This window comes from Falco punctatus (assembly GCF_963210335.1).
Source record: "Falco punctatus genome assembly, chromosome: 3".
NCBI lineage: Eukaryota > Metazoa > Chordata > Aves > Falconiformes > Falconidae > Falco > Falco punctatus.
Genome location: NC_137582.1, coordinates 80,434,036 through 80,449,922, shown reverse-complemented (window position 1 = coordinate 80,449,922; position 15,887 = coordinate 80,434,036). Strand labels below are relative to the sequence as shown.

Below are 15,887 nucleotides of genomic sequence, written 5' to 3'. Positions count from 1 at the left end.
AATAATTGCAAACGTTTTAACCGTGAAAGAATAAGGAGTAATAAAACCTTCAATCATATTTTAATACGCAGTCACACTCTACTTTCATAAATAGGAATTGGAATAATTATAAAGACATCATTTTTAATTGTCACTCATCATTCAGTTCACTCCTTAAGTAGAACACACATTTAATTAATGCCTTGGATTTTAGCGTCAATTGCCACATTAAATGTTCTCCCATATTCATTCCATCTGCTGCAAGTAAATACATTACCACTGCACAGTTATACACCTATCTATCTGTCTATCTATCTGTCTATCTATCTATCTATCTATATGTATATGAACCTGATCACAAAATTTTCTGCCTTCTTGTGACCTATTATACAGTGAGTGGAAAAATGTGCAAAACATAGGCAAAAAAAAAAAAGTTTTGGCTTGAAATTAGAGATATTTTCTTATAAGCATAGGGAATTTGCCTAGCTCACAGGTATTGTTTTAGCTAAGAATGATATGTTACACTTACTGAAGATGCAGAGCGTGTTGAGGCTCTGAGATGCCAATATAAACATCTCTGGATTACACAGCACACAGGGCATAAGACATCGTTTTGTTATTTCATCGTTTCAAGTTCTCTTTCAGCTCTTTCATATTTTTGATAGCCAGCTTGATTTAAAGACATCAGGTGATTTCAATGTGACCATGTTCTTCAGTAAATTGCACCAATAATTAGTTAAATTTACTGTTAAATAGTGAGATGGGTCAGCATCTTTATGTCATTTACTATAAAACAAAGTCTTCCCAGCTATTCTTCTTGCCCTTTTCTGACCTTTTCCAACTTTTCCATGCCCTCTTTCTAGTGTAAATGCTCAGTCTTTCAGCTGCAGTCTTTGTACTGCCTCAGGCATTCACAGAAATCTCTCTTCCCTGCTCCAGCTCAGTGTCCCCCAGATCACTCATCCAACTAAGGACTCTCATGTACCTTCTTAACAGCAACACCGCCCTCAGAGACCTGGTCAGGTTAGCTGCGTGCCACTGCTCCTAGTCTTTGTTCAGGTCACAGTGCTCCTGAATACATCCTCTGTGCGATCTGTCTGCTTTATTCCTGTGATATACAGGAGTAATCCCATGGCAGTGGGAGCAGGCATGACTAACCAGCCTGCCTTACCTGGTGAGGAGTCCTACACAGGGATAAGGCTAAGGCAGCCCCCAGTCTGTTACATACAGGCACCATGCGTCAACCCCAGAGGCAATGGTCATGACACTGCTACTGGGAAATGCTTACAGCAGCTTGAATGGGGAGAAAAAAATAGTCAAAGGAGGGAGAGTACACAGGTAACCCTAATTTGGTCTGGTCCAAGAGATAGGCAAGAGGAAGAGAGAAATATCCTGGGTGGAGGAGGATGTCTGAACAGGCTGATATCACTCAACAAAACCTACTGTCTGAGGAGTGTTTCATTTCAATATGCTGACCACTGACTGCTCTTGCACTGGGGCCCTACTTCATGAAAAAGATCAGTTTTACCAACCAGTGTCTCTGTGGCAGAACTTGGAGGCCTTTTGCTTCCAATTCCTACTTTCTCACACCCCACTGAGAGTGCCGTGCTGACCTCTCAGACTCTCCAGCATGGACTGGGGGGTACCCAAGGTGTTCAGCTAACGGAGAATCTGCCTGAAGCTATCCTGCTGGACTGCTCGCAAGCATTTTCTGGGCCATTTACTGCTGCTTTGAAGTTTTTCAAGCATCCATAGGCTTTTGGTGCTATGGTTGGTACATCCTAGGGACGCTTCTCCAGGGAGCAGGTAAATGATGGTCTTTGCCCCTGTGATTACAGGGTGTCAGGAGGGAAAGGAATGTGAGCCCAGATGGCTCCCCCAAGGTGCCAGAGGCACACTGGCAATTACCTCCCCAAACACTACACCAAATACTTGTGTTCATTGTAGTTAGCTTCTCCTCTCCTCTCAAATGTAGTTATTTCCTCTAGCAAAGAGTACAGACAAGTGAAAACCCCATACTTACCCTTGGCTGCCTGTTGAAGGGGCATCCCCAAACTGATAATCTCTATTATGACTTCCCCAGCATCTGCCCATTGGGTGGAATGACCTGAAAATCGGGAAGAACAATGCGCCCCAGGATCCCAATCAGTGCTGGCACTCCTAATTGCTGCCCTGCACAATGGGCTGCTGTGTTACCCCTGCTAGAGACTACCCTGGGAACACTTTTGCCTTCTGAGTAGTCATCTCAGTCTTTTAAAGTCACCTTAAATAACTAAAGAGTATGACTTAAGCATTTGCTCACTCACCTGGCAATTTCCTACATTAAGACAGACTGCCCATGTTGCAAAGATAATGTCTAGTTCTTTAGCTGTAACTTACTTCATCAGTCATATAATTTTAAAATAATAGGACAGATTTGGACACTCATTTAAAAAGTGGATGGCCAAAACTTTAAAAATAAATCTCTATCAAGGTGATATTTCATAGTGATGATGAATTCCGAAGTTTTTTGTGGGGTTAAAAGAATATTATAGGCTTGACGTGGTGGTCCTATAAATGAAAATAATGTGTAGAGTAAGTACTTTATGGGAGAATGCTGAAAATGGGCATGAACTGTGGGTATAAGCAACTTACTGACTTGATGAACTGTGTAACAAATGATTAAGTATTAACTGAATTAATTTAATAAATCTTTATAAATAACAAGTTCAGCCTTATTTGAAAACACAATTTACTTTAGAGGAGTTTTATGAGCAACTTAATAACACAGACTACAATTCAAGATGAAAAGCTATGAAAATGAATGTCTCTTAAGGAATTCTGAAAGACCATTGCTCCTGAATATTTAGTTTTGCTGTTTTGTGTTGACTTGTTCAAGTGCCAAAACCCATTCATCGACGTTCAAGACACTGTGCCTCAAACTGCTGTATATCTAATAAGCATAAACCTCTAGACTTTGGAGGCAATTTGATCACATTTCACATCCAGTCTAAGCCAGGCCTTCAGCTAACCTGCCTCCACTGTGTTTGGCCTTTTCTGTTCAGTAGTAGTGAAAAATACCAATTTCTTTCAGATTTTCTATATCGTTCATCAAAAACCTAAGCAACCCCTCTGACCCTGAAACACAAGAACTTACAGTAGACCTCAGCTGCATAGCTGCCAGTTTTGGTAACCCGTCAATTAGCACCTGAAATGATATTTTTGTTTTGTTGTTCCTATGCAATCGGTTCTTTCAGTCACTGAATGAACCAGAGTCTTTTGTTCTTAATACATATAAACAGCAAACATAAAGCTTTTGTGAGAAATGGAACTGAAGAGCAGTAAGAAGCATCCACTGGGTATTATGCCAAACTACTGTTTGCTCTGGCAGAAAGGAGAGACGGAGCTGCTGAAGGAGGAGAGCTGATGCTTAGGGATGTTGCTCCATTTTAGTATGCAGTCATTGACCACATCCACCAAAAGTTCATTTTGGAACAGGCTGGCATCTAATGTGTCTTCATTTAAATGTTTCTGAGCTGATAAAAACAGAACAACCCCCCCAGACAGACAGTCTGAAGTACAGGTACAGACAAAGCTGATGTTTCCCTATTTCCCTCATGTGAGTTTGGAAGAAGACTTGTTCTGATGTTCCCTTTTCCCTTTCGCACATCGCCATTGCCTTTTCCTCCCAAATTATGCTGGCATTGTGATCTGTGTGCTCATCTAACTCCTTCTTCTAGCCTGTAACAGGCTGAGCAGAAATGGCACGGGAACAAAAGATAGAGTTAGAAAGCATGAGATGCTATCCAAAAACCAGGAGTAGGGCTTTTCTCCACTGTTTCTGAGACTCATTATTCTTTCTGTCCACTACATTTATTGCCATGGTGTTTAGGAATTTCAGCCCTGGATTCCCATAATGAGCTATTTCTATGAAGTGCTGTGTAAAGGCAGAACAAAGAGATGGTCCTTCCTTTAAGATCATACCACGGACAACAGCAGATGGTGATGAGCAGACAGAGGGGGAGTACAGGAAAACAACAAGACAACTGTGAAACTAATTAGGATTGTAAAACTCTGGACAAGTCTGGTCACAATAGAAATATTAGTGGTTTTGGAGGGTGCATTATTTCAGCTTCAGAGCCAATGAAGCAGCAATCAGAATAACTCTACAGGAAATGTTTTATATGTCCTTGTTTCTGAGAAGGGAAAATCTAGTAGAAAACACCTCAGATCAGTATGGATGCAAACAAAATATGGAACCTCTGTATAAAATCAACACTTTCCTTCTTTTTGGTAGCCTTGCATTATTGCAGACAAGCCAAAATACAACTCTATTTTATTCCTTACTTAAGGACAGTTAACTATAATTTTCTTGTCTTCAGTTGTCCTACAAAGGACAAGTTAATGCTCTGATTTTTCCTTTTTTTCCTACATGGAAATTGTGCTTTTTTGTAGGGATGCAGCTCACACGTAATACCAGTTTTTGCCACTTCCAGGAGAGTACCGGCTTCTGAAACTCAGCAATGTCCCTGTGTTAATGGTGCTTAATTAAAAAAAAAAAAAAAAAAAGAAAAGAAACTCTGCTGTCTTTCAGTTTAGAAATTGCAAACTTTACTTCTCCTCCCAACACCATTTTCTTTCTCCCTGAGACATCCACATGCTGTCATTGTCTCCGCATTAGTCACGTCTCAGAGATGGCAGAATCAGCTCAGAATTTATAAACTGCCTTTATATCTTTGGCTGCTTGGGCTTCAGATTCCTCCCCGGTTGTCCTATGCTCTGTCTTCTGCTTGTGCCATCCGTCACTCATGCTCCTCGCAGTTATCTTTGACAGTTCATTAGAAATATCCCTTCCTACGGCTTTCTTTGCGTTCCTGACTTGCTTCAAGTTATTAGTCTATATAAAGTAATGTGGTGCTTCTCTCTGGTTTATCTCAGTAGGCCTTGTAACCACGCTAATCGCCAAGTTATGACTGTCTGTGTATTGGGCAAAGGAATGTGTGGGTAGCATTTGTCTCCACAAGGAGGGAGTCCAAGAGCCAGCCATAAGGATATTCTTAACACTGTGTCTTAGGTTAAAATATTAGCATGTCTCCTCAGTGCACTGAAAAAAACACGCCTGAAGATTTTACCTAATATTTTAGGCTTCAACAACAACAAAAAATCCTACAACCCAATCTCCAGCCTGATTCTACAGTCCCCGAGGCAGTCACTGGCATGCCAAAGCAACCGTGAAGTAAAAGTGTGTTTCTAACGTAAAATACCCCTGAAGTGTGTTTTCTTTCAGATGCTCCTTCCATTCAAGCTGGTGTCCCAGACATCATGAAGAGAAGTCTGGGTAACACAGGTGCAAAAGCAAAAGTAAAAACCCATCCAGGGAGAGCCACCTTCCCCGCACTGCACGGGGGAGAGGGGCACAGTGACCTTCCTGCCTGTGTAGCTCATGGCTTATGGCTTTGTAGCCCTTTGCAAAGCTGGTCAGCACTAGTTAACTTTCTGTTTTATTTTATATTTTATTTATTCTTTTCATTCTAAGTACCAGTTAACTTTCTGTAGATGAAAATAAGAATCAGAAAAAAAGAAGTGGAACACCATTAAATGTGTGTCACAAGTTTTTCAAGTAGTATACTGCGTGGGAAATAGCTCGTTATATGGATTTCAGTAAATGCTGAAATATATATATATATAAATATATATATAACACAAATACATAGAACAGATACATATAGTGAGAGTAAGAGTGTGTGTGTGTCCACTCACAGGTTAGTCAATGAGGACCTTAGCATGGGATGACCTGCCCTACAGACTAGACAGGAGTAGGTTTCTTACTTTTAGACAGCTTGGGTGACGGGCAGCTAGTACCATCTGATATGTACAAACAAAATATATAAAATGGATTATTCCAGAGGAATTCATATATTAGTATACTTTCTCACATGAGGTTCTAACATCTTTATACAGGATCAGATCTTCTCAGATCAGCTGCACTGGTCAATATTGCACTGGGAAATCCTCACCAAAATTAGTTCTCAGAAGCCACCCTGCATTTCTACCAAAAAAGATCAAAGGCAAATTAGACAATGGTTCAAAGCAGTGCCAGGGGAGGTTTACACTGGACATTACACTGATATTTCTTTGCCAAGAGGGTGGTCAAGCTCTGGAACGGGCTTCCTGGTGAGGTGGTCAGTGCCCCAAGCCTGTCAGTGTTTAAGAGGCATTTGGACAAATCCCTTAATAACATGCTTTAACTGGGTCAGCCCTGAGTCGGTCAGGCAGTTGGACTAGATGATTGTTGTGGGTCCTTTCCAACTGAAATAGTCTATTCTATTTCATTCGAGACGGTGGAACTTAGCTTGAGAGGGATTCCATTGCTCCTGCCATTTTCTCCGGCACTCTCAGTTTCCTGATGGTGTGAGCTGGTGTTGGGTTAACCTGTTCAGTATTTCTGAAAGTGTGCCTCCTGCTCTCGACTTGATTGCCTTCAGCAGGAGTGAACGAGACGCTTTATCATGAATTAGGATATACTGATGGCTTTTCCCCCACCTGCCTGTAGAAGTGTATCATTTTGCAGTCAAAAAAGAGCTGAACAAAAGTCATCCACAACAGAACTTATGGGAAACTGTTGGAACATCAGCTTCCAATGTCTTTTAAGTTACCTTTGGAAACACCAGGAGGGGTAGTAAACACAGCACTGTGTGCAGCTGCTTTCCTTTTACATGGATATTTTTCATGTATCTTTGCAACAGCGAGCTGCAAGTTTCCAGTAAACAGTAATGAGTATTGCTGTAGATTACTTCCTGAATATTTTTGGTAAATGATTTTCTGGCCTTGAAGGACCTGAAGGGGGAATGTTTTTAGCAATGACTAAAAGGAAGTACTCTGCTCCTAATTTTTTCTTCAAGGGAGGTGGATTTTCCCTGCCCTTTTTTACAAGATACTGTTTTTATGGGCAATTACTTGCCTTAGTGCAGCATATAACACTATTGTACACAAAGCATTACTGTCTGACCTCCTCATTAATTATGTTAAGCAGTACAGCTGCTTTCCACTAACTGATGAAATAAACCATAATAGCTTGCTCGCCTGAGGACATTGGCCATCCAAGTCAAAAAAAGGCAAAAGCAAAGTCTGACCTTTAATCTAGTCTCAAGTTTAGATGTGTGCCAGGGGTTGCTGACGATCGGACTCCCACACGTGCTGTGACACCCTGCTGACCCCAGCGCCTGCGCAGCTGTGCAGCACATTGGTAACCAGAGCTGGAGATGCAGCCCTTCTTTCTCCTTCACCAAACTGTAAGGTAAGTGCATGTGATGTAAGGAAGTAAAAATATGGTTCGAGTGTTAATGACAGCTCCCGTGAAGGTTGATAAGCTGCTCTGCTCTGAATGCTGCTTCCCAGGCACTTGAGGAATTTGAGTGGGGAGCATACATTTGTAGGTGATACCTCACAGAAGAGAGTTTCACCACAGTCTGAAATAAGCATTTTTTTGGCTAAGTAAAGCTAAAAAAGGCACCTCCACTGATGCCAGCTGGTCCTGCCCATTAGTCAGACAACTATTCTCTTCTAATCAGGGACTAGCCCAGGTACTCCTTGTTATGTCAGTAGCACCACAGATACAGAGAGCTCTTTATGTTCTTAATTCCAACTTTGGCCTCTACTACCCAATAATTTAAAAAGAGAGTTAGTATTCCACAGGGCTGTTAAGTGATTTCAAACATCTGTGGCTGTTACCCTTACTCCTCAGGTAGGCTTCAGTAAAATAAAATCCTTTTCTGTAGCAGTAAGCTCAGCACTGGACGTTATAGCTACAAGGTCACATTACAAAACAGTGGGAGGATTTGCTTTCCGTGTTTACATGTGGTGAATCCGAGACGTGAAGGAACTGTGTTCAAAAAATTCATAGTGATTGGAACTGAGTGCCCCAAGTTCTGCTTTTTAGTGTCTAAAAATGTGTTGCTGAAGAACATCCCTACCTCTGGTGAGGAATGAGGACAAATCTTTCTTTCCCTCACAAATTAAGAGGGAAGAAGAAAAAAAAAAAAAGTAATCCTTGTGGTCATCATGATTACTTGGGAGTATCTCATCACCTAGAAACAACTGCTTTGTTATTCTGGGGGCTTTACTTTATCATTGTGGTGCCAGAGGTCTTCCAGCAGAGTGAGGGAAAGACCCTCCCTGGGTCCGTTTTCCAGATGCCTCTCAGACGAAGAGGACGATTTTCCTTCCTGGCCCTCTGCCACTCTGTTAGCTGGGCTGCAGTGAGCCGTGTTTATAATTCACTTGGCTGAAGATAATCTCGACAATACGCACAGTATGAGGAGGGTACAGCTGGACTGCTGGGAAAATAAAACATTGGAGGATGAAAAAGCAGCGGAGGTGGGGGTTTGGGAGCTCCAAGCTTTCCCCCCTTCAGCCAGGGTAATCAACACAGTCATAAATTAAAAACTTATTCCAAGACAGCACATAAGTTACTCAGAAGTCATCATCATCACAAGGCTTTTGTTCACAGAGTCAGCACACAGGGGAGGGGAAAAAGTGAGTCTGTGAAGGGAATTGTTATTTTTATCAGTAGTTAGTCATTATTTGTGGTCTTTCCAGATAAGGAGGCAGAACATATTACAGTACTTATCACCAACATTATCTGCCATTAGACACAACTGAACTGGATTATTGCTTCTTTTTTGTTGTTTTGTTTACATTTTTCAGCCTCAGAGCAGTTATGTAGAACTCAGCTCCATAGTCTCCCTTTTTTGTCTTCCTAAATATGTATAAATAACTTACTAAGCAACAGCTTTTCAGAAATAAAAGAAGTTCATTTTTGACAAGTATGTGAGGCCTTTATGGCATTATATGTGACACTGATCTTGTGCAGAAAGAAAATCCTTTTAAATTTGTCTGTTCAAGTATAGTATAACATTGATACATGCTTCTCATTAATCCAGAATTGAACTTTATGATCTGAAACACTGTAGTATCCATTAATACTGTTTTTTAATGACAGAATATAAATTCTGTAAGGTACAGAATGTACTTGATGGGTTCTTGTTCTACTTTAAGACCAAGTTCAATAAATGGTGTATAAATAACATATATTGGAAGAAAAGTTACTAAGATCGTAGAAACCATCATTGCATACATTTCTGTGACATTCTGTCTTTTCTCTGGACTATACACCAGCCATGAAACCTTTCCTGCTTTTGCCTGTAAAAGTCATTTGTTGCAAAAATGTACTAGCTGATTTGGGTGAGTGGTATGTCTGCAGGTGGTTACTTTGCAAGTTGCTTGCTCTGGTTATTTACTGGCTTTGTCATTATATGGCATAATTGTTGCACCTGGACTAGATGACTGAAAAAGTGTAACAGATAATGTTCAAGAGCAATTAGAAAAAAAAGAGAGAAAAAAAAAAAGAGACCAGTAAACCAACCACCTCTTACTGTTTCAGGTCAGATAAATATTTTAAAGGAACAAATACCGTGACCCTACAAACATCTCTAGTGACGAAAGCTGCTACACTACAAGCAGCTGTAGGGTTATTTATTCACAAATACCTTTATAAATCTCCTCATCATTATTCAGCCATCTCCTGGGATATTCCCAAACAACGTTTATCACACCTTATAATTGTAAAAATCTTTGATTGTCTGTCCTGGAACTGAGTCTGACAAGCCCCTGATCAGCTTCAAACACCAAGTGTGGTTAAGTCCCTCTCTCAAATGTCTACAGAACATGTCCTTCCTTAACAGTGAAATTCCCTCTTTCCCTCCAGTTGCCACTCACTGTTTAATCAGGGACATAAATTCTAGCAAGGCAAGGAATAGAAATTAGACAGTTGCATATTCCTTCTAATATTCCTTCTTTAAGGATTGTTATGATGTATGGAAAACTTACTGCAGTCAGTTTTTGTCTTCCCTGAACTTACCATAATTTTTCTTTTCCCCTCAAAGCCTGTATGGTAGACGCACAGTATGGCAAAAGTCTGAAAGTGTTACAGACTAAGTCACATGAGAAATAGCACCAATATTAAATAAAGACTTCCCTGTATTATTTTTTAAAGTGGAGCCTTTTTTGCTTTTTTAGGAAATAACATACAGAGAGTGTATGAAGGTACTTTATAGGTAAGATTTTATTGGCACTTATTTGGGGTAATTTGGAATGTATTGACTGTCTCATGAACTTACGAATTTTGATTGAAGTCACCATTTCCCAGCTCAATCTTTACTGTATTCCAGGCTGCACCATTTGGATACCACTGGAGTGAGCAGAGCACATTCAGGGCGGTTTAACCTGGCCCAAGATTTCTCTCCCTACTCCAGCCTGAAAGCTTTCCTTTCTGGAATTGTTTGAGAAACATGAAGAAACCCCCAAACTGAGTCCTCAGTGGTTTTCTGTCTTTCACGCCTATGGCATTAATTACTGATTTGGGTCCACAAAATTAACACAAACCATTTATTTGCTTGGGTGTTTTAAATAAATTACTGTACGAAAGACTAAAATGGGGTGGAAAGGCAATGGCTGGCTTTTCAGCATAAAGCGCCTGTGCCTAGGCAAGGGCCCATGAGCTAGAAATGCGCAGAAGTTGTGACAGGAACCAAATTTGACCTTTTTATTCATTCCAGGAAAATCTTATTCATCTGCAACACCAAAAAAGTTGCCCGTGCCTCTTTTGTTTCAGCAAGGCTGGGAAACAGGAATAAAGCAGCGGTAGGACAAAAGCTATTCTTGCAGATTTCCCAGCTCAGCGAAACCCGGGACCAACTGGAAAGCCCCCAAGAAAGCCTAGAGACTCTCAGCCTAACCCAGCGGCTTCTGGAGCCTTATCCACAAGGAACAGGGATGTGAGGGTCAGGCTTGGGAAGTGGCAGGAATAGCCTTTGAGGTGGTATTTCTGTACTGCCGCTTCCTGCCTGGGCTGAAGTGAGAAAGAGTAAAGTCCATGGCTTTTTTAAGCAAGGTTCTCAGAGCCCCAGTTTGGTACTCTGATGACAAGGGTCAGGAGCCAGGCAGCAGAGCTAATGAGATTGTGTGGGATATAAGTCGCTGGTAGACGTGGCATGCTGTCCCTTATATAGCAAGCACTGTTAAGTGGATAAAAGAGGGTGTCAGGGAGCGGGCGTCAGGGTGCCGGGCCTATTTCTGCAGTGCTTTTCTTGTGGCTGATGCAACCGGCTCCAGGTGCTGTCTATGCCTTGGCTTCCCCTGCTACAGAAGCATGCTGCACAGGCCTTTTGCAATCCTAGACAAATGGCTCAATACCTACTGATAGGAAAGATACTTCAGAAGCAATAAGCATTATCATTTCTATAGTGCAGCACTGAAGGGTGAAGGAGCACTCGATGCTGTTACCTATGGCAGAAGGATGCAGTAGTGTCTAAATCATGTCAGTTTGCAATTTTGGAATAAAATTCCTGGTTTTGTGCTTTATTTCTGTTTGTTGACATCCACACTACAGTGTAATGAGATTTACCCAGGATATTACTGTAATAAAACTATTACAGTTCAGTTCTGTGGTGCTGCTGTTAATATTTAATGGACAATGAGACAGGTGTCCCATTTTATAAGGCAGCAATACATTTCCTGCCTGAATAAAGTGTGAATGCTGAAGGGCTGAACAGTTTTGCTGCTACATGGGAACGTGATTATTGCTAAGGGAAATAGGATGTCTATTGTATTCTCCAGTGTTGTCCCAGTTTAGGAAAGGACAAAGTCTCCCTAGCCGCCTGCCACTCCAGTTTGCTGTGTTCGGCTCCCGGCTTCTGTGTCTCAGAAACCATCCCATGAGACTTCAGCTGCTTAGCACAGAAGCAAAGAGTGGCTACCAGATCTAGAGCAAGAAAAAAATGGTGCTATTTACCCTTGTTCAAAAGTGCCATGCTTTAGTTTTGTGCAGTTCAGAGGAGGCTGCTGGACTGCAGGGTCAGAGCATCATCTACATCTGACACAAGTCAGTAGAGCTCCAGTGCTGGGGTGTGATGGGTAAGTTTGCCTAATTGCACGGTACACTCAGAGCCTCCTGAAATGAAGCCAAGATGAGCATCTGTGCTAGAAATCCAACCCCATGATCAGGGTCGTCTTTGTTCTGCCTCTTGCAGAATCTGAGCTTTTATTTTAGGCTTTAAGTAAAAAGCTTTTGCGCTTGTTCTAGGATGTTGCAGACGGTCTAAAAGGAAATGGATAATCTTTGAACATTTTGGAGCTGAACATCTATGACGTAGAAATGCAGAGAAACTCAATGACCCACGTTGTCCTGTGTACTCATATCTGTGTCTGCCAGAACTATAAAACAGAAAGACATAATAATTTATGGTGACATAATCCTATGTCACATGTGAACATAAGACTCGCAGTAGGTCCTGCTGCTTTGTGTAGTCTTACAGTATGCGTGTGTGCAGCCTGGCCAGTATGTCATGCATGGGCAATGCTACCCTGTTTCTGTCTTTCCATGTCAGACAGCCAATCAGCCTGACTTGTTATCCTCAGGTGCTGAGGTGTTTCAGTGAACGAGTCCCTCCTGGAAGGACCTCATTACAAGCTCTGTTTCTGAAGTCAGGAGGAGCCTAAAGAAGCTATACATCCTCCAAGCAAACCCAGAGGTGCAAGAGGCCAGATTTTCTCTCACCAAATTGGTTCCTATCTGCCTGTTATGATACTGGTCATGATGAGTCCAAGACTCTTCACCTTCCAATGAAAAAAAAAAATGAATAGCCAAACCTCAGCAAGCTCACCTGGTCCTATCTAAAATGGAGCCTGAAGAAAGAGACAAGCTAGATCTGATGGCGACCGACCTAGTCACACTCCGAGGGGCAATGTGGCTGAGCGCCAAAGAGTCCTTGTATTAGGGTACAGTAATACGGTAGTGGCTCTGCCAGAATTCTCCTTATTTTGAGGAATCCTTGTGGGTGGTTGTAGCAGGAAAGGAGGGAGCCAGGTCTCAGCACCTCCAGGCGTGTCTGCTCTGCACGCCAAGGGTCTTGAGTCTGCTCACCCAGACCCCAACTGGGGCTGGCAGGGGAGATGTGTTGTGCACCAGCGGGGATAGGGAAAGGGTATGAGACTAGCAAATAAGACAGAAAGTGGACTGAGTAAATGAAAACAAGGGTGAAATAAAATCCTCTGCAAAGTGCCAGCATGGCTGGACCCTGGGGTTTTTGCTCCATGCCTTTCCCTAAATATTATTAAATCTCACAATTCTATCATTGCTTGAATGTATGCAGTGATTTCAGATTTTCTAGTAGGCAAATTGAGACACAGAAAGGGTGAACTCAAAGTTATTGACCATACCAAACATAAGACAAGGTGCCATACTCTTTGAGCAGCAGCGAACTGAACAATTCCTTTGCAGCACACAGTGCTAAGGTAGTCACATCCAGGAAAAACAGGCAGATGCTCCTGTTAATTTGAATGGCTCGATTTTTCCTGATTTATACTTGATTTCCACACGTATAAATAACTTTACATATCACAAGTGATACAGCCCTTTGGTACATATAATACTAAGATGTGGGGCTTCCCACTCAAAAATATTTTAAAATTTACTTTTGTGTTTAACAGTCATGTTTTAAATGAACTATGGATGTAAGCATTTTCACTGAAATTAAATTCTTCTTTCAGGATACTCAGTTATGCTTAATAGTTCTTACGTCATTTTGAAATGGGGATTTGGTTTATTTTCTCAGGAATTTTTTACTGGCTGCCAATCGTACGGTCTAGGTGCGGGGGGGGGGGGGGGGGGGGGAGTACTTCATGTGGTTAGGCAATGGGCCCAGGAGAAGTCAGATGACAGGGCACATGTGAAAGGTGGCACATCATTGAGCACAGCCTTTAGATTTTAGACAGGTCATAAACTGAATAATCATCCCTTTGATGATCTCTATCCAGCACATTTTGACCATTTTGTTTTTTCTAAGCAGCAAGTTACTGCCTGTGTCAGTATTTTGCAACCTGCCCTGTCATTTTCTTTACTTTACAGGGACACAGAGTTGCCTTGTCTGTTTAACTCATCCTTAGCTCTGAGAGGTGAACTCGGAGTGTAGAGGAGCTATTAATTTATTTCACAATGGGGAGAAGGAGGGAAGCTGCTGTGTGATGTCTTCCCTAAATTCCCTGACCTCATTTCTTTTCTGGTTCCTCTCCGAACAGAGTTATCTTCCACCCAAAATGAAAATTAAAAAGAATAACCACAAACCCTCAGCTCAGAGAAGCACAGTAGTAAAGATAGGAGAATGTACTCTGAGCAGCATTGGTTTATAATTAAACCATTTGTCTTTTATGAAAGGTGTCTAGGCTATTCTGGTAGGATTTTTTTTTTTTATATATAAGCTGTATTTTATGCAGATTTCGTTTCTGTTGGAGAACCAGGTATTTAAACACAGTCAGTCCCAGCAAATCATCTTCTTTTACTACCATTTTTATCAGGTGCATTTGGGACTATGGTAGACTACGGTGTTCTTTCAGCTAGCAGTTAAGATCATCACTACATGCAAATGTTCCCCATAAACAGCCACAGGATCTGCCTCCGTGAGGTGCTGAGCAGCTTCAGTCCTTACCAATACAAAATAGGAGTCTGGCCATCATCCCAGCTCTTGGGATCAAAGGCAGAAAGAGCTGATACTAAGCTGTGGGCACAATTTATTTTTCTTGCAACTGAAATGTTCTTCAAGATACAAGACAGTTCTTGCCACATTCGTAGTTTGAGTCGTGTCCGTTTGAAATCAGCGTTCACCACATTTTCATTTGTCCTAAGTTCCAATGACTCGACAATCGAAGTCACTAGACCATCCACCACATTAGAGATGATGGGACACTCCAGCAGGCATGTTACACTATCTGGCACTTTGCCTGGCTGCAGCGGGATGCCAGTCTCCCATTCTTCTCTTAGCTGTTGTAAGTGCTAAGAGATTATCTCACACACCTTCTCAGCCAACCTGACCCCATGGGTCAGGGCCTTCGGGTGCTGTAAATCAGTGTAGCCCCATCAAATCCACCCAGAGAAGACATGGGCAGTGGTTTGAAGATAGCTCAACACAACAGTGCTTTCTGCCCTCCAAACAATTTTATTCCATCCGCCGCATCTCTTGCCATGTCTTTTATCAATTGTCTCCTTGACGTCTCAACTCACAAGTTATGAAAAATGTTTTGCCGTGTTCTCTTCCCTTCTATAGCCAGTATTTCCTAATCGTCTAAGTGCCTTGCATTCTCCACAGCTGGCCTCTAAGACAGTTGCAGCCCCGGATGCAGGGCTGGGTATATCGGCTATGATCACGATTTATTTTTGGGATGCAGGAGTATGCCCACATCTCAGCAGCTGTGAATGCTGGCATGTGCTGGGGACAGGAAAGGTTTACATTGCCTGGATTCCAGGGGACTGATTTAGAGCAACTTGTTTTGAGGCAGTTGGCCAGATAAAACCCATGCCGACTCCCTCTGGAAAGCTAGCATCTAAAAACAATATGGTCTCATCTTCAGCTTTTGGGCAGTGCCCTCAAGAAAACTGGCCTTTTCTTTGGGTCCTCTTTCGGTTGCACCCCCAGTCCCCGGTGGGCAGAGGACAAGGGGCACACATTGGGATCATGTGTTTATCGGTCTTTTCCAGGTGGAGGACTCCCCTAGTAATGCCTAGTGGTGTCAGGCCCACTTCTACCAGCGCATGGAGAATCAGCCGTGCAGCTCAGTAGCTTTGTGTGTTGATAGAGAGGTGATTTGTGGTTTGTTTTCCTTAAGGCCAACGTCCCCAGACCACAGTGAGACAGCAGATGATTAATTTCTGACACTTTTTGGAAAGGCGACCAGCCCGTAAAGCATTTTGTCCTAACCCAAACAAGATATGATGCAATGATTAGGGGAACAATTAAAACTCCAGCCATTTTATTTAACGGCTGTAGTAATGACAGCAGCAGCAGGAGAGCTCACCCTCTCTGAGCATGCTTTTCTTA

At 42.1% G+C, this 15,887-nt stretch overlaps 1 protein-coding gene across 2 annotated transcripts in view; it reads right to left on the bottom strand.

The window, feature by feature from the left end:
* Positions 1 to 313: 313 nt before the first annotated feature.
* COBL (cordon-bleu WH2 repeat protein) overlaps positions 314 to 15,887 on the bottom strand; it is a 264,865-nt gene continuing 249,291 nt past the window's right edge. For both annotated transcript variants that reach the window (XM_080379027.1, XM_080379028.1), the window contains one exon: positions 314 to 15,887. This exon is cut by the window's right edge and continues 28,940 nt beyond it. The gene's annotated coding sequence lies outside the window, so the exon portion shown is untranslated.